The sequence below is a fragment of the Lissotriton helveticus genome, chromosome 2_2, assembly GCF_964261635.1.
Source record: "Lissotriton helveticus chromosome 2_2, aLisHel1.1, whole genome shotgun sequence".
Lineage (NCBI taxonomy): Eukaryota > Metazoa > Chordata > Amphibia > Caudata > Salamandridae > Lissotriton > Lissotriton helveticus.
The window spans coordinates 332,638,496-332,658,077 of NC_136060.1; positions in this window are offsets into that span (position 1 = coordinate 332,638,496).

A 19,582-nucleotide genomic window follows, 5' to 3' on the forward strand; every position below is an offset into this window, starting at 1 on the left:
ATACCATCTATCATTTCATACAGTATCATTTGCTCGTCTCGAATTTTCTTGGAACGGGATCTAGGACGGGACTTGGGACTAGGAATACAAGAGGTAGCACAAATGCCGCAAATCGCAGGGCCACATTGTATACAGAGGCAGCAACTGAATATGATCGCTACTGCAATACCTAGAAATGACAATACTTTCCATCCCCAGGCAGAAATTATACTCCAGAACCAACCGGACCATGTCCAGGTGCCTGGATTCTGGTGTAACTGATGGGCAATTTTATGAAGTCTGGTTATAGCTGAATAAACAGACGGCGCGTTATTAGGAATGAAAATGCAGCAACTAGATCCGATGACTCTACATGCTCCTCCTCTATCGGCCAGTATGACGTCAAGAACGAGACGATTTTGGAGCACGACAAATCTCATAGCAGATTGCTCTTCGGTTAGGTTACCTAGGGCAGAGGCAGTCTCATTCACTACTGCTTCAAGGGTTCTTGTTAACCTACGGATTAACTTACTATTCTGGATAGGTCCTATAAAGAAGAAGAAGCCTTTATTGAAATCTGTTTACTGTTCTAGAGCAGTTTCAGTTTGATCGACAATTGGGGACTCGATCTCCCTTCTATGTCTAATGTGTACTAGATGTGTGTTTCTGTGATAATCAGATGGGGCTAGAAAAACTGGTGGCAGTAGGAAGGCAATGTAACAGGTTCCATCCCAATCGAGGGGCAGACGAACATATGCGGTCTGACCACAAACAAAATAAGAATGACGTGAAGCTTTGAAAATAGATTTCCCACTGTCACTATACTTAACAATAGTAGTACAATCACTATGTCCTACATGTGCGGAACCATTATTTCTGACACATAATTCGCCTTTGACTGGTAGTACTGAAATAGCAGGTAAGTCTGGAGTAGGATCAGACTGAACATTCAGGACCATAAAATTCGAAGAATAATTTCCTAAATTATAAACTTCATTTTCTAGATCTAACCCTGTTCTGTGGGGAAGACCTTGCTTGTCTGGAAAACATGTACTATTCAGAAGGGACATATCATTTGAAGATGACGTTAACATGGACCAGGCTCCACATGAACCATTATGTGAAAACGGATAAGGAAACAGTGGCAGAACTCCCTTCGGTGTCTGGAAAGGGGGGAGTCGACCACACACCCAACAATTAGTGGCATTGCTGGTCTGGTGTGAATAATGTAACATACGGATAAATGTATTGTTGCGCATAGCAAGACGATAAGATAGTTCATGAGGAGGCAGATCACTAAACGTGTGCTCTACTGTAGCATTAGAAAACTTATTTACATGAGAAATTGGAAAACATAAATGAAATGCATAACTCGTGCAGGTAACCATCAAGCTCAAAAACAATATAAAACTTAGAAAAACGATACATCGGATTGAGTTTTGACTAACTCTCTCACTATGGGGGTCTATTTCATACATGTCAGATACCTGTCTAACCGTTTCACCCAGGGGGACTTAGACAATTAAACTGGCTGACTTATTTTACTAGACCAAAGCTTCTGTTTATACTCCTGCTGCGGAGTTTTCTCTAACAGGGGAGGTTTTGAATCAGAGTCATTAGCGGGACAGTCCTTGATAAAAGTGTCTGTAGAAGTGTTATTTAAAGTTTTAGGTCTTAGTCCATGAAATTTCTTGACGTGAGACAGATGCACCCAGCCTTTCCTCCCTTCCAACTTCACGGCCGTGCGGGTGGTCAAAAGGACTAACTTCGGCTCCTTCCAGCGAGGCTCCAGCGGACTTGAACGATCGAAATTCCGGATTAAAACCAGGGAGCCGGGAAGGACCTTGTGTGGCTTGACTTCAGTATTGTCGGGAAATGCAGCAGCAACCTGTGAACGACAAGAGTGTAGGGCAGACATCAAGGAAGCTAGGTAATCTGTCAGCATATTACTGGAAACATCTGTAATACTTCGGGGTCTGGGTGTACCCCACATATTCGGGGGGCGGCCGAATACGACCTCATAAGGGGACAGACCTGATCTGGAGTGTGCGACCATGCGCATATAGAACAGAGCAACTGGCAGGGCAACTAACCAGTCTACACCTTTTTCTTGACAGACTTTGGCAATACGGATTTTCAAGGTTTGATTATGTCTCTCTACGAGACCGGCTGCTTCTGGATGGCGTACACAATGGAACTTCCACTGGTACCCTAACAAAAGGGAAACGTGCTTCATTAGTTCAGATGAGAATGGCTGGCCGTTATCAGAATACACGACCCTAGGGAGTCCATAGCGGGGGAAATATTCACGAACCAACTGCTTGGCAGTGGTCGCGGCTGTATAATCTGGGACTGGATATGCTTCTGTCCACCTGGACAAAGCGCATACAACTACAAGGACATACTTGAAACCTCGACATCGCTCCATCTGAATATAATCCATCTGGAGGACTTCAAAAGGGTGGTCAGGGGGCTGGAACCCACCTTGTTCCACCGGGACACTTTTACCTGGATTGAACTGGCAACATATCATACAAGTACGGACTTTCTGCTTGGCTGCAGCTCGTAAATGCTTATTAAACCAAATGTTCTGGATACTGTCTAACATGGCTTTTTCTCCTAAATGTGCAGGACTATGTGCGGTATTGATAATGACTTGAACCATAGAGTCGGGGAGAAACCATGTGGCTTTTCCCTTCGTCACCCATCCTTGATCTGTCTGGACCCCTCCTTGTTCGGACCATTTCTTAATTTCTTCAGGAGTAGCATGTAACTGGATATCTATGACATCTTGAGTAGGGTCCTTAACTGTCATACAAGTAGTCTGTTCTAGAGTGGATGTCGGTGTCTTGTTAACTGGTATGTCTGGTGTCTGTGCTGTAAGCTTGGCTGTTCGATCTGCTAGATCATTACCTTGAGAAATAATGTCTGTAACTTTCGTATGTGCTTTGCATTTCATGATAGCGATGGATGTCGGTAAATGTATTGCATCTAACAGAGCTTGAATAAGGAAACCATGCTGAATCTTGGTTCCATGAGAAGTCATGAAACCTCTCTCTTGCCAGAGCACTCCGAAGTCGTGTACAACTCCAAATGCGTAGCGTGAATCTGTGTAAATATTAACTTTCAGGTTCTTGGCATGTATGCAGGCTTGTGTCAGAGCGACTAGCTCTGCTGCTTGAGCAGACAGGGTGTCAATACGGTGTGTTTCAATAACTTCAGTGTCAGTAGTCACTGCATACGCGGCGACTAGTTCTCCTGTACTTGTTCTCATACATGAACCATCCACATAAAGTGTCAGGTCGGGATCTGGTAATGGAATATCTGTCAGATCTTGCCTTGGCTTTGTCATAGTGTTAACAACTTCCACACAGTCATGTGTGGCAGGATTTGAAGTAACTGACGGTAACAGTGTAGCAGGATTTAGAACGTTGCAGCGTCTGATTTCTATGTGTGGCTGGAATAGTGTCAGTTCATAACCTGTCAAACGTGCAATTGTCAAGTGTTGAGTCTGTGTTCGGTTTAAAAGAACTTCCACGGAGTGTGGAACTTGTACTGTCAAGGAGTGTCCTAATACTATGGAATCACTTTGTCTGATAGCTAGTGCTGTGGCTGCAACTGACTTGAGGCACGCAGGCAGAGCCTGGGCTACTGGATCTAGTGTGCTCGAAAAATAAGCACAGGGCTTGTATTGTCCGGCTTGATCTTGTGTGAGAACAGATAATGCTGTACCATCGCGTTCTGTGACAAAAAGCGTAAAAGGCTTACTGTAGTTCGGTGTAGCTAGAACAGGTGCTTGGCATAAAGCTTTCTTTAATTCATTGAAACTAAGTGTATGTTCAGATGTCCAAGGGAGAACAGTCGATACGGCTGCCTCCTGTGTCGTTAACTGTATCAGTGGCTTGGCTAGAAATGCATACTGAGGAATCCATTGTCTGCAATAAGAAGTAAGGCCGATAAAAGCACGTACCTCCTTCTGGGTCTTGGGCTGAGGAAGACTCGCTATTAACTGGATACGGTCGGGTGTCAACTGCCTACCCCACTTGGACAGTAAGTGGCCTAAGTAGATCACTTGCTGGACACAGAATTGAAGCTTTGAAGGGGACACCTTGTGCCCCATCTCGGCTAGGAAATACAGAACTGTAAGTGATGCTCGCTCGCAGTCACGTTCAGAACGGGCTGTGATCAGTAGATCATCGACATACTGGAGCAGGGCAGTGTCAGTTGGCATGTGAATGTTGTCTAGTTGTCTTTTAAGTGCTTGACTGTAAATACTAGGACTTTCTGTGAAACCTTGAGGATCTCGTGTGAATTTATAGCTCCTTCCATTTAAACAAAAACCGAAAAGGTACTGGCTGTCTGGATGAATTGGAACACTGAAAAATGCATTCTTGAGGTCGATTACGGTAAAAAATATTGCCTCAGGATCAATAGCTGTCAACAGAGATGAGATATCTGGAACAACTGGGTACTGGGGAATGATACATTTATTGAGTTCTCGAAGGTCAATCACTAATCGATATACTGGGGGTGCATTTGGATCAGTACGTTTCATGACTGGAATGATAGGAGAATTACATACATTGGAGTCAGTTTCTACAACTACTCCTTGATCCATGAGCTCGTCAATAATTTTGGATAAGGCTGCTACAGCCTCAGGTGGCAATCTGTACTGTCTGATTCGTGGTAACACTACACCTTGCTTGAGAGTCACACGATGGGGTGTGATTTGCATAAAACCAACATCAGTTGGACCTTGCGCCCATAGATGCTGCGGAACATTAGACAATCTCGGATCGAAATCTCGTAACACATAGTGACCCTTGAAGTCACGTAAAAACAAACGTATTCCTTCTGGGGAGCAGCAAATAACTGCACCTAATTCTTTCAGTGTCTTAATGCCTAACAAATTTTCTGGACATGATTTCGTAAGTAATAGATCAGTAGTTCGGGACAATGGACCAACTTCTAGAGTAACTGGCTTTGATATCTCGTTAACAATTGGCTTTCCTGAAAATCCAAGGGAAACATTTCTAGAGCCTGAGAGCGGAGCCCCTGGAACCTCGTCATGACTAATAGTCGTCCTACTTGCCCCTGTATCAATCAGAAACTTTCTGTCTTTCCCTACTACTTGGCTGTGAACATAGGGACCTTCTTGAGCTACAGGAATCTCGATGAGAGGCAAGCCTACCTCCCTCTCTAGGCTGTTTCATGAATACGCTTGATACTCTGGATACTCTGTCTGTGCATACTGGTACATCTGCTGTGTAACATGCTGTGTTGCAGCGATAGGCTGCGGTGCTGGAACTGTCTGTTGTGCATTCTGTGGCTCAGAAGTCTGTGAAACTTGTTCTTGTCTAAACGGACGTGGTCTTTCTTTAGTTTTACCAGTGGCTATATTGTGTTTCAGAACTGCACACTCGTTTATAAAATGACCTGGCTGTTTACAATAATTGCATGTCCCTTTAACGGGAGCTGCAGGATGACTGGCTTGATTCGGACCCCTCTTCTGACTGTCTTGTGGAACAGATTGTGCAACTAGTACTTTCATTTTCGTGTCTTTCATACGTCTTCTCTCGTGTTCTTGCTCTTCTCTGATTCTATTCTGGTGATACTGGAGCATCTGTAACATCTGGGACGGGGTACTAGCTTGCCATGTACTTTCGACTTTCAAAACTCGATTCTTAACTTGTGGACTTGAATTCTCGACTAGTTTAGTAACAAAAAGATGAGGGTATGACTCGCTACTTGTCTTTAAACCACTGTTTATTATAAAACATTTCTCAAATCTAGAATAAAAATCACTAGTGTCTTCGTCTTGTTTCTGTTTACAGGCTGAGATCGCATCCCAGTCTTCCTTTTTAGTGGCTAATAATCTAGGTAAAACTTGTATTAATAATTCTGGTAATTCTTTACATTTGTCTCCAAGACCGGTACCTGGTACTCGTATCTTATCTTCAGCTTCTAGAGCTGCCCAATCGATCTTTTTCTCTCCCACCTCCCAATCCTTTTCCTTGAGTTTTTCGTATACCCCTGCGGGCAACAGGACTTTTAACATTTTAATGATATCTGGATACGTGTATTCTCCCATACGGAGCATGTCTTTTAATTCTCGGTGGAACCCTGCTGGATCTTTGTCGTGACAGGGAATTCATTTCTTCATTTCTAAGAGTTCCATTTTGGTAACTGGGGTGTAAACAAATACTCGTTGCATTTCACCACCCTCTGTCCTAACTGGGTGTACTTCTCGTAATGGATGCTGTCTATCTATATAAAACGGTTTACTTTCTGGAGGTGAGACATGAACAAAATGCGGGTTCAGAAACGTTCTATATTTGTGGCGCTGTTCTAGAATGACACTAATTAAATCGGTACCTAAACCTTTCCATCTATACTGGAGTAACTCGTTCAGGATATCATGTAACGGGCCTGGATCAGAATGTTGATCCTCATACAGTGTAATGAGGTGCTGGATCATATACATACCCACCAGTCGCTGCTCGGCTGGGGGCAGTTTCAGGAACATGTGTGCCACTATTTCGTCTGGAAAAGTGGTAGAATCAGTAATCCATCGGACTGCTGATCGGGCTAGTTCTTGTTCATGCATAGTACTTAACTCACTATAACCGATTCGTGATTTCAGAATGTGATCGGTAGCTTGAAATACTTGTTCTAGAGAGCCTTGTTCTGGTGCTGGAAGATGAAAGACTTTCTTGTGTTCTAGGCGTGACTGTCGGTCTGGAAATCTAAATTTACCTACATACGCTATTCTGGCGGTATTCTCGTCGTCTACCTCTTCAGTAGGAGAGTCATTTTCTTTCTCGCTTACTTGTGCTGCTTTGCGTTGTTCGTGTAACCTTATTATTTCTTTACGTATTTTCTTGTACATACTCTCTATACTATTGAGTGTCTTGTGCTTACCCTCGGCTATATTATCACTCCACTTTGTCAGAATTTTCATTTCGGTCGGATCTTTAGTCGGGGAATCTTGTTCCCGTATTAAACAATTGATCAGAAACTTTAATAACATGAACTGGATCTCAGATTTTCTGTGAGACGTGACTTCACCAATACTTTCTGGATCTTGTCCTGTACGAATGAAACGATACATTCTGTCTAGATCTTCTTTCATATTCGGTAGGGTGACCAAATACTCGGACACCTGTCTTATACGTATGGAATATAGAACCATACTATCCTCGCCTGGGACTGGATCATAACAGCATTCAGTAAGAACTCGCCTGATTTCTGCAATGGACTGATATTTGGGCGTACGCTGTAACGCACGTTCATGTAACTCGACTGGCCCTAGACGTCTATTTGGCGGCGGTGTACCAGGAGGACCTCCTCCCGCGGCCCCTAAGCTGGAATCGTCGATTGATACTCTTCGTGTTGGCAGAGTGACTGATGTGGCGGGAATTTGTACCACGGGCTGGACCGGGGGTACCGTAACAGGTACTGCAACAGGTGCCCCGGTGACTGGAGGACCATGAATTACATTATTTACAGGAGCTGGTGGAACAGGATTTGCATATTCTGGGACTGTGTCGTCCAAATAGGACGAGAGAAAAATATCAGCTGCGGTCGGTTTGTGACGTAGCTTGGTCGGAACTAAAGGTGGCGGGAAATTACTGGATGGCTCCGGGGTTGCTTTTGGCAAGCCCTCGGCAAGAAGAGGATACATACCCTTAATGAGGGCATTTCTCTGTCTGTCTGACTGTTCGGTTTTAACTCGTTCACCTATCTCGATTAGTTCCCTTTCTTGAGCTCTTTCTAAGGATTCTCTACTTAATTCTGACTTTCTGATTTCTTTTTCGGTTCTTTTATGAGATTCTTTGCGCCATAACTCGATGCCATCTTTCTGTGACTGTCTGGCTTTCTTTTTCCATAATGCTTCTTCTACTCGCATGATGCACTCGGCATCCCATGTACCCGATACGGGCCATCTATACTTTTCTTCTAACTGTTTGGTGTACTCCACCCATAGATCTAGATACAATATGGCACTTATGCCATGCTTTTGATACATAAAATGACCTGGACTGTCCCTAGGCGGGACAGGAACTGCTCCTTCTAACAGACCTTTTCTAGTTCTTAACTGACGTAACTTTGAGAACAATGGCATGACTGAACTGTAATCTAGACACAATACGATACACAATGAACACGATAATTACTGAAGATACACCACTTTCATACCACGACATTGAAACACATGAATGACATTTAAAATAACAGTTCGGACAAAATACTACCTGGAATACTGAAAACAGAATACATGAATTTCTCGAGAACAGAACGGACTAGAACAGAAACTAGATGCACTGCTAAAACAGTACGAGACTTACCGGTCTCATAAAGAGACACGTCAGGACCCGCACCCACCTAAGTGGACACTTCGTGTTGGATCTGCGTACCCAAACCCACGGACCAGAGACAATGCAATTGACCCTGTCTAGATACTACCCCAGCAACGGTACTCACCGGGCAGCAAGAACGGAAGGCCTCGGACTGGACTGGACTGCTTCGACGCCGGACGGACGAACTTCGGACTTCTGTTACGGGTGGGCCTCCGGGTACCTCGGACCTTGGACTCTCGGCTTGGGCTCTGGTCGGGACTCGCCGCGTTCCTCCACTGCCTCGTCTGGATGCTGGACCGCAACCTCCGTCTCCTCCGTGGGCCTGAGGGATACTTGAAGCAGAAATATCTGCACGTGCACGGTATGGTTCCGTCACGGCTGCAGAGGATCAGGGGGCTTGCGTGGCTTCACTGGCGCGTGGGGAAAGGGCAAGTCCCTATTCGGGCGCCATTATGTGGTAAATAAATAAATAATACCTCTATTTTTGACTAGATATACAATAACAGATAGCTCAATAAATAAGAGTCAAGATTCGAGGTAGCTGGAGTTTGCAGGTTTAATACAGCATAAAGGACAGGAACAGGACAACCTGCACGGGAATAGGATGGCAGCGCTGCACACGGGCAGGATCGGGACAACAGCTAACTTTTAATAACAATGCACAAGTATATATAGTTAAACAAAATACATGATGTTCAATACAATAGGCGTAGCAGTGGGCAGGGCCTGTAGCAGTCGCGAGAGATAAGGCAGAAAGTAGGTGTAACAGGAGGCGTGAACAGGGCGTATACATAGACATGTGATGTAAACGTAACAGAATATGTCATAAACGGGGCGGAAACATGGAGGGGGCTACCTAAAGAGCCGGGACCTCTAACCTAGTGGTGCGCGCAAGCTGGCAATGACTTGTTACTAGGGAGAAGCTGGGGGCTATGACTTCTGCGCTAGAAGGAGAGACTGAAGTCTGGAGAGTCAGAGCGACATGTACCTAAACACTATCTAGTATCTGATGTTTAGAGAACATGTTGATAGAATCCAAAAGTTATCAGAGTAAAGGCTAACAGATTCTAAGACTGGTGCATGCATTATTCTACATGTAGTGCGTGTTGAGGAATATTAAATGACCATTAATACAGTATTTCTCTTACATGGAGACGTAAAGGCTAGACCATGACGGAAACTATAGATGTGATTCAGTAACTTAGGAATGCAGGGAAGGAGGGCTGGACAGATAACTAGAATCATAACATACTCTTGGCAGACTGGCAGGCAGAGCCAGGCCGAGCCGGGCACTGTGAGGCAGGAAGTAAGTGAAGGGTCAGGGATACAGGTGGGGGCTGTATCGCTCCTCGGAGAGGGTTCAGGAGACAGGAGCTGAATATGAGTCCGGGCCCTTTTGAGGCCTAGAAACAGGGATTTTACAATGAAATAACGTGCACACTGTGAAACGTGGCAACATAACTTTACATAGGCCTAATACTCGTAGCTTTCACGAGAACTGGAACTGGCATACTAGAGATGAACACAACTATAATTGCGTCTTTAATCAATCATGGGGAATACATATGCATATTAATCATGCACACATAACATAAGATGGGGAACACGTAGGGACACAGAACATGGCAAAATTTACTTTTCCACACTGCTCCTCTAGCTATGCGACCTTTGGAGGACTTCCATTGCATCATTTACACTGATGGTTCGGTGCAGGTTGCGCATGGCTCTAAACACGCCTACGTTTCCGCATGCGCCATTGTGGTCGGTGCCATGGTGAACGATGAGTTCAGATCCAGAGTAGTGCACACGCAGACTCTAGGGGACTGCACCGCACAATTAGCAGAGCTTTGTGCTCTTTTACTAGCGTTGGAGTACGCTGATCCGAGTGTGACTTACTACTGTGTCCAGTCTTACAATGAAAACTTGTTCTTTTGGATTCAGAATGATTTTCGGGATTCCAAGGGTAGCACAATAAAACACAAGATGATCTGGGTTCGAGTGGCTGAGCTTAAAGCTAATCTGCCGCTTGTTTTTGTGATTCATACTCTCGGCCATCAGCGTGTGGGAGTTCACGCTGTCGGTAACTGGCATACTGATGAAGCGGCGAGATCAGCGGTGTCTAAGTATTTAGTTGCAGCTGTTACACGGTCCAAAAGTAAGATTGATGATGACATCTTGGCGGCTGTTGCGGCCACTGAGAAGAGAGGTAAACATCCTACGGGGTTCCCTTCGAAGTACACTTACCACTTAAGTCCCGAAAAGGTTAGTTTTGTGAAAATTCCTGATGTTGGTGAACGTGTATTTCCCAACTCGGATCGCAGATCTAGCTTGATTACAGCGGCGCATGAAGGTGTGTCGTCTGCGCATGTGGGCGTCTCAGCCACTGTAACTCAATTACAACACCGTTTCTGGTGGCGGGGACTGTACAAACAGACGCGTGACTATGTCCTTCAATGTGACATTTGCCAGCAGATTAAACCTTCGACTGCTACGCGTCCGCCACAGACACAGTTGTACATATCTAATAAACCACTAGGTTGTGTTTATTAAGATCACTGCGGTCCTTTTTCCTCTGATACTGCGTATAAGTACATCTTAGTAGCAGTTGATTCATGCACACGCTTTATGTAGGTATGGCCTCATCGCAGCGCTGATTCACGGACTGTCATTAAAGATTTGCGTGTCTTTGTAGGGATTTTTGCCTGTGGTACCCTCCATTCGGATCAGGGTCCGGCTTTCGCCTCTAAGGCGTACAAGGATGCCATGACTTCGATGGGGGTCCAAGTCAAGTTTTCGTCTCCCTATAGACCTGAGGGTAATAGTGTAGTTGAGCGAATGAACCATGACTTAAAGCAATCATTGACAGCTCGAGTTATAGGCACTGGCAGAAACTGGCTGGCCCACCTCAATGGCGTGCAGCGTGCTCTTAATAATCTCCCTAGAAGGTCTCTGGGTGGGCGGACCCCATACGAAATGCTCTTTGGGATCAGGATGTACGTCCCTGACCTTGATGGTCTAGACTGCGTGGCTCGCGCCACAACCTTTGACGTAGATGAACATTGCAATGTTTTACAGAATCTACAAGAGACCAGAGACAGTCTTGCAAAGGAACATATGCCCTCCACATCGGATGTTGCGTTGCAGATCCCGGTAGTTGGCTGGCTACCCCAAGTTGGAGAACTGGTTCGAGAGAAGATCAATAACAAGAAAGAATTTGGACCTTCCTATCGAGCTCCGATTCCAGTCCTTGGAGTGAAGGGCACAAGAACAGTCATTTTACCCCCACTTCCAGGTCGTAAGGAAAACAGGTTGATCTCCATTGACAATGACAAGATACACAGAGTGGCCGATTCTTCTTAGTATCACACCGGCAGTCTCCTGTCCTTCCATTGTGAGAAATTCTGTTTTGGCCACTGCTTCTAATCCTGAACCTGAAGTGGCCATCAAATTACCTGCACTTTCCAGTCCTTTATTAAGTACTTTGCCTGGTACAGACCATGATGATATTGATTACACTTACCCCACTGGCTTGTCTATGCCTGACCTGCAAACAAGTTGGCCACTGAATCAAGATTTTCATTTGACACTGTTTCCAAATGCTTTGAAGAAACCCTCACAGTTTGCAGTTGATGCCACTTTATTTAAAAAACATTTTTTGATTCCCCCTTGGACATATATTTGGCTGGTACTTTTTTCAATTTACCTTTTTATGTCAATTGGTTTTGTGTTTTATTTTTTTCGATTCATCAATGGACACTATGTCGAGGAAAGAACGTGCATTCGACATCTCAATGGAACTTTGGCCCCCCTTTCCTCGTCACATTCAGCACACAGATTGAAAAGAGACTTGACATTTGTTAACATCACTGCTTGGCCAGTCCTTGATGGAATTGTGTGGGATGCAGTTAGTTTTCAAATTCATGGCCCTACAAAAGTCGTTAATGTCCCTACTGTCCTTAGAGTTAACATGGGGGATGTAGTGAAACAAAACATACGTTCTGATGATTGGGATGTTCAGGCCGTAGAATCTTTGTTTTCTGATTTGAAATATTATGCTGCCTTTGATGCAGAGGATTTGTACTTAGAATCTGCTAATTATGGGGATTTATTTTGTTTTCAACATTTTGGCAATCACTTCTTACATAAAACTACTTCCAGAAGGAATACTGTAAATTATACGCAGTGGGTGCATTGCCCAGCTCCGAAACAGGGCAGTTCCAGTACTTTTTTGAAAAAGTACACTTATTTTACAGACTTTAATCAGTCCAATCCCGAGTCCTTTTATTTTAAAATGACACAGAAGCCCATGTCCAAGGTTAGACTTACCGATTCTAAATTATTGTATTCGAAGTCCTTTCTAGATCAGTTAGCTATGGGCGGCTACGAATCGTGGAAGGAAACTATTGACCTTAAATCAGTTTGGGGTTCCAAACACTGGCAGGTACAAGGCACTGAGGCTTTGCACCATGCATTTCTCATCCCGAATCATATGTTGTTTTTGAATGCATCAATTTCGCAAACAACATGCTTTGGATTGGCTACTTCTAAAAAATTAAATACTCCTACCATCACTGAATTAGAGGAATATTCTGGCTGGAGTAATTTTACTCAGTTTTCCATTAGGGACTTGCAGACCCTTTTGCTTAATTCGTCCTTTAACATATCCAGTATGGATCCAAAAGGTTGGCTGGTGTGGCACAGAAGTGCTGGTTCATGCCAGCGTCGTTTTCTGGGTTTATCTGATGGCTTTAAACAGGTCAGACCTGATCCCCGTTTTGACACTGACCATTCTGTAACAACTTATTCAGTTGGAAAGTTATGTCAGAATTGGCTGAAACATTCTACCTTGACTGCGGTTAAACTTCATCTTTCCAAGCTGAGTGAAGATGTAGATTTAAATGATTTCATAAAAGGCCCGGCTAGTGGTAGGTCAAAAAGATGGATATATGCTATTTACAATGAAATCTGGAAGACATCACAGATTGAGGCGGCGACACGCCTTAGAGCAATTGATCAAGCTAATCTTGAAAAAGTGCTTGCAGTGGTAGATAATAGTATTAACATGCTTTCTTCCCGTATTTACACGTTAGATAATATTGTGTCCTCTGTAGTGGATATTGTGCAGGATGAAGTATCTACATTATACCATGGTCAAAATCAGTTGCGTTCTGTCATGCAATTTGCGTGGACCCTACAGACGTTGAAATCTGGCAAGGTGCCATGGTCCTACATGAATGTTTCCTCTCTCTTTGCCCCTTTTAATTTGACTGACAAGCAGCGCTTGCTTTCCATGCGAGATGCGTCCTTTTCAATGTTACATATTGAGAGACTAGAATCATTGCCTTTTTCTGTGGCGGAGGCCACTGCTGCAACGTGGCTTATCCACGGATTGATAACATTACCTTTTGCTTTGTATAAGTTTACTAATTGCATGCGATATGTTGCCATAGGTCGATATGAACCCTTAGGTAGTGGGTTTCTCCATGAAGTCTGGTCCCTCCCATTTACTTACAGATGTTTAAAAGACGGACAAGAGGTTTATCTGAATGGGGAGGAGTGTACAGAGACACCGGATCACTCCTTGATGTGTAGACACATACAATTGCATGGTTCTTGTAACCAGGACCAGCCAAATTTAGCCTGTGTTTTAAAAGGAACGCCTGTTCCAGCTATCTTCCCGACTTTTACCTTACTGGCGAACGGAAGTTATTTGCTATTAAATAATGAGGATTGTTGTGGGTTAATTAAAGGTGTTGCTTATGTGGTAACAGTATCTGAACGTGTGGTTTGCTGCAAAAATGTACTTTACCCACCCACGCATGGGAACGGGGATGTTTCCATCTGGCCGCGCATCCCAACCTTGACAGCGGAGTTCAATGGCATGAGTAGAATAAGAGCTCTTTTGTCCCAAAAAGAAGTGGCCTTGAGTTTGGCTCGAGAAACATTTGTGCTTCACATAGCTAACACTCGCACAGAGGTTCAGGCCCTTTTAAATACTGATTTGCCGTTGCATTTCAGCGAGCTGGTTCATTCAATCTTTAATGCGTACTCCACGACTGGGCTGGCGCACTTTTTTAAACTAGTTAGCAGCGGACTCTTGACTACCTTTGAGAAAATATTTGGAGTCATACCTGCTTTCTTCCATTCTATTTTTTCAAGTCTGTTTGGTGGATTTCCAGTTTTACTGGCATTGAGGGCAGGCGTTCTGGTGCTCTTTTGTTTTATTAAACATGGATGCCCTTCCTGTGCAAGAAGCCGCGTTGCCCCTCCTGGCACTGTTTCGCAACAGGATGCTTGAATATTATGGGACACTGCCGCTTGAGACTTTAAGCACGGCATATGGGTTATTGTTTCGATTTTCCTATTTCACCTGTGTCGAGCCTGTTTTTCATTGCCTGAGCTGTGATTTTGACTGGGCCATTGATTTGTGTCTCTGCAAGACGGTTTCTCCTGACGTCGATTTTGATCAGCTGATGAGTCCTGTCGTTACTCACGAGTTGGTTTGTTCTGGCGACAGGATTATGGCCTTGGCAGCGATACATGGACTAATGGGTCCTTGGAACATACACGCAGCAGCGCAAGATTTCTTGGCACAGAGCTTTCTTGAGAACCCACCGAGTTGTCCTCTGATGGTGATAGAGGCTCCGGTACTAGAAGAGCACGTATGTTCTTTCCCATTATTTAATTGGATGGCTGAACTGTTTTCGGATGAAGACGGTGACTTCCTTTTGGAGGCTGTTGCTGCATATTTTGCATATTCGGTCTTGCACTAAGACGCTTTCCAGGTTTCTGATCCTGACCCCTTGTCTTTTATTGACATGGCTTTTTGCTAATTTTGCTTGAATTTTTCACCTCCCTGACCTATTGGCTTGAGCCAAAGTGAACAAAATATTGAGATTTTGGATTTTGATGAGTTGATTCCTGAAAATTTTTGTCCCATCAATTTTTATATTATAATTTTTGCTCATCGTTCTTGAACTCTGCTTTCATGATGAGGTCCTTATCTTATCTTATCCGTGCTCAGATCATGGGGGGGTGTCATATAGTTACTGCTTATCTACATATTGTGTTAAGTTAGCATGAGCTTATTAAATGTTTAAACGCCATTTTTTTCCTTTTGCTGCTTCTGCACACGGCACTTAATTGTTGATTTAGCTTTCAACCTAGAAGAGCGTTGTGATTTACATGAGAATAATATGTTATTGCTCTGATATCAGCTTTGCTTAATAAACTATGTCTGTACAGAGAGTGCTGAAGCTTCAAGGATAACTCGACACAGAATTGTTATGAGGTCTGATCTCCGCACCTTCATAGACATAACATAAGTGCAGCTTCTGCCAAATTCTGGCTTTAGGCGCGTTTATATTGCTTTGCTTAGAGCACACATACATACTTGATGCGGTTCGCATGCAGAGAGCTGGTGGAAGCTGATGTGATCTCTTCATACTAGGATCTTGAGGTTTGGGCCCGCCCTACTAAAACCCAAAGAGACCTTCTTAGATATTAATATAATATGCTAGTTAGGGAGGGTGAGAATTAGTTGTTGTTAACGCTTATTTATTACAGCATATTAGCATGCTGTCACCTTTTGCTTTCTATGGACTAGTAACTATGCTGATAACTTTGCTTCTGATAATATGTTTCCTTGTATTATCTAAGATACTGCGTTTGAGAAAACGGCATTAGTAAATAAATATTTCAAATGTGCACGTGTCCTCATTTACTCCACGTTCTGGTTTGAAATGATTGTATAACGAAAGAGTGCTCATGTGTTCCACGTGACCTGAGATATCCTAAGTTCATGTTCTGGTTTGTCTAATCATTGGGAGTTTGTTAGGACCAATGAGACACTGTAGCTAGCCTGGTAAGGGGATTTTGGGTACGGAGGTGAGTTTTGGGCCACCCTAATTCGCCGAGGTTCCAAATCTCTATGCACAGTTCTGTGGGAGAACGGAAACCCTGCTACAAGTCCCCCTATAAAATTGCTCTCAGAGCTTACCATGACTCTTAAACAGGCTCAGATTTCCTAATTTGAGGATAAAATTAACCCTGCTCCTGCACTGTTTCTCAGATATGCTAAATGCTTTCTCTCTCTCAAATCTTACCATTGGGTGGCAGTGCCCTCCCAAGAAGTGCGCAATCTGTTGGTGAATTTTTTTTTAAACTTATATCGCTGACATCAAAAACACACTCCCTGCTTCTAAGGAGTGCCTGTTGCCTGATAGTTTGGTTGATGCAGCTAGTAAGTTGGACCAGTTTAGACCAATTTCCCTTGAACAATCTACTGAGGCTATTTTAAGTGTAAATCGGGATCTTGTTTGGGCACGTGTCCCCCTACATTTCTGACAGTTATTAACAGAATTTTAAATCTTTTGCTCTCCATCAGCATCATGCCAGCCGCTTCCAAACTTGTCTGGGCGATTTCTTTCCTTAAAAAAACATTCCTGGAGCCTAACATTTTAAGCAACTATAGACCCATTTCCCATTTTTCGGTTGCTGGCCTCTGACAAAATATTGGAATGGGTGGTCAATGACCAGCTCTCCAACTACCTGGAACAGGGCAAGTTGCTACACTTGAGACAATCTGGTTTATTATCCTCGTCATCAAATGGTCGTTAGATCAGGACAAAAATGGATACTTCTTGATCTGTTGGATGCATTCAATACTGTCCTGACACCATTCTTTTACATCGTCTGGCCAAATTGTGTGTGGTGGGTACAGCATGGTCCTTGCTTATATCCATTTTGAGATAGAGAGGTTAGTCGGTCTGGATTGCTCCAAAGTGGCTCTCAAGGCTCCTCATTGAGTCCCACTCTTTTTAATGCCTTCATGTCTGACTTTAGCCTCAATAGTGGAATCATTTGATTGCAAAATTATTTCATATGCTGATGACACCATACTCATTTTTATTGTCGATGAACTGTCATCCTTAAATAAATCCACCTTTAAGGAAAGCATGTTTTCAGTCTTTGATTGGATGCACAATAGCCAGCTTAAAGGGAAAATCAACAAAACAGAGATTTTTCTGTTCGTATCTCATGCTTCAGACTGGTGGGAAATTATTGGGCCCTTAATCAATCAATGAGGGGGTTCATATAGCGCGCTACTCACCCATGAGGGTCTCAACGCGCTGGGGGCGGGGGGCGGCATCTCCGGATCACTCGAAGAGCCAGGTCGTGAGGTCCTTCCTGAATGTGAGCAGGGTCATGGAGAGTCTGATGTTCACGGGGAGCTCGTTCCATGTCTTGGCTGCGATGTAGGAGAAGGCTCTCCCACCTGTTCTACTTGTGCGGATGCGTGGGACATCGGCCAGGGCGAGGTCGGCAGAGCGGAGGTTCCTCTTGGGTATGCGGAAGGAAATTCCATCATTGAGGTATTTGGGTCGGATGTTGTGGAGGGATTTGTAGGCGTGGGTGAGGAGTTTGAAGGTGACTCTTTTCAACAGGGAGCTAGTGGAGGTCTCATAGGTGTTGGGTCATGTGTTCGTGGTGTAGAGTCCCGAGGATGAATCTGGCAGCGGCGTTCTGGATAGTTTGGAGTCTGCGTAGCAGAGTTCTGTTGATACCGGCATATAGGGCATTGCCATAGTCCAATCTGCTGGTTATCACTGCGTGGGTGATGGTCTTTCTGCAGTCGGGGGGATCCATTTGAAGGTCTTGCAGAGGATGCGCAGGCAGTTGAAGCTGGTGGAGGCGAGGGCTTTGATCTAGCGGAGAGGGAGGAGTCAGGATGATACCAAAGTTCCATGGGTGGTCTGTAGGGGTGGGTGGCTTTCCGAGGGCAGAGGGCCACCAGGAGTCATCCCAGGCGAAGGAGTGGGTTCTGAGGAAGAGGACCTCGTCTTCTCAGAGTTGAGCTGCAAGCAGCTTTCCTTCATCCCATCTGCCACATTCTTCATCCCTTCCTTGAAGCAGAGTCTGGTGTCTTCGGGATTCTTCGTGAGTGAAAGGATGAGCTGGGTGTCATCAGCGTAGGATACAATGCTCAGTCCCTGCTGTCTGACGATGGTGGCAAGGGGGGCCTTGTAGATATTGAAGCACGTGGGGCTGATTGAAGATCCTTCGGGTACGCCGCAGTTGATGTCGGTGGGTTTGGAGAGGAAGGGAGGGAGTCTGATCCTCTGGGTTATGCTGGAGAGGAAAGATTGGATCCAGTCGAGGGCAGCTCCTTGTATCCCTGCATCGTGAATTCTGGCTGTGAGTGTGTGGTGAGAGACAGTGTTGAATGCTGCGGAGAGGTCCAGGAGGATGAGGGCCACGGTGTGTCCCTGGTCTAGTAATATGCGGATGTCATCCGTGGCCGCGAGGAGGCTGGTCTTGGTGCTGTGGTTGCTGCGGAATCCAGACTGGGAGGCATCTAGGATAAAGTTCACTTCAATGAAGGTGGTCAGCTGGGCGTTCACGAGTCTCTATGTGACCTTTGCTGTGAAAGATGAGGAGAGAGATGGGCTGGTAGTTTTTCAGGTTGGTAGGGTCGGCCATGGGTTTCTTCAGGAGGGGTTTGACCTCCACCCGCTTCCAGTCATCTGGGAAAATGCCGGACACGAAGGAAGCATTGATGGTCCGGCTCAGTTCCGGTGCGATGGTGCCGGTGGAATGTGGAATATGTGTGATGGGCAGGGGTCTGTAGGGGCTCCTGAGTGGGTTTTCTTCAAGGTGGCGTGATGTGTTCGACGGTGGCAGGTTCCCAGGTCGTGATGGTTGGAGGGTTGGTGGCGTCAGGGACAGGGGTGTAGTTCGTCATAGGTTCGTTGAAGTTGTTGTAGAGGGTCTTGATGTTCAGATGGAAGTAGGTGCTTAGTTTGTTGCAGAGTTCCTGGGAAGGAGTGATGTCTGTGACTTTACTGGGGGGTTTAGTGAACCGTTGTATGACGTTGAACAGCTCCTTGGCATTGGTTGCGTTGGTCTGGACTTTGTCTTTTATGAATGTTCGTTTGGTGTCTCTAATGCCCTGGTAGTATTCTTTGAGGGCGCTCCTGTGGTTGTTCTGAGCTTCTGTGGTTTTCTCGTTTCACCAGGATTCCTCTAGGCATCTGTAGGAGCATCTGGCTTCTTGTAGTTCAGGTGTGAACCAAGTGGCCTTTGGGGGCGTTGCTTAGCGGGGTGTCAGAGGGGTGATTGTTTGTACACGCAGCGGGAGATCCAGGGATGGAATTCTGTGGGAGTTGGTGTCGGTCGTTGCGCTGGGTGGGTCTAGGAGGAGGGTAGTGCGGAGAAGTTCCTCTGTGACCTTGCTCCAGTTC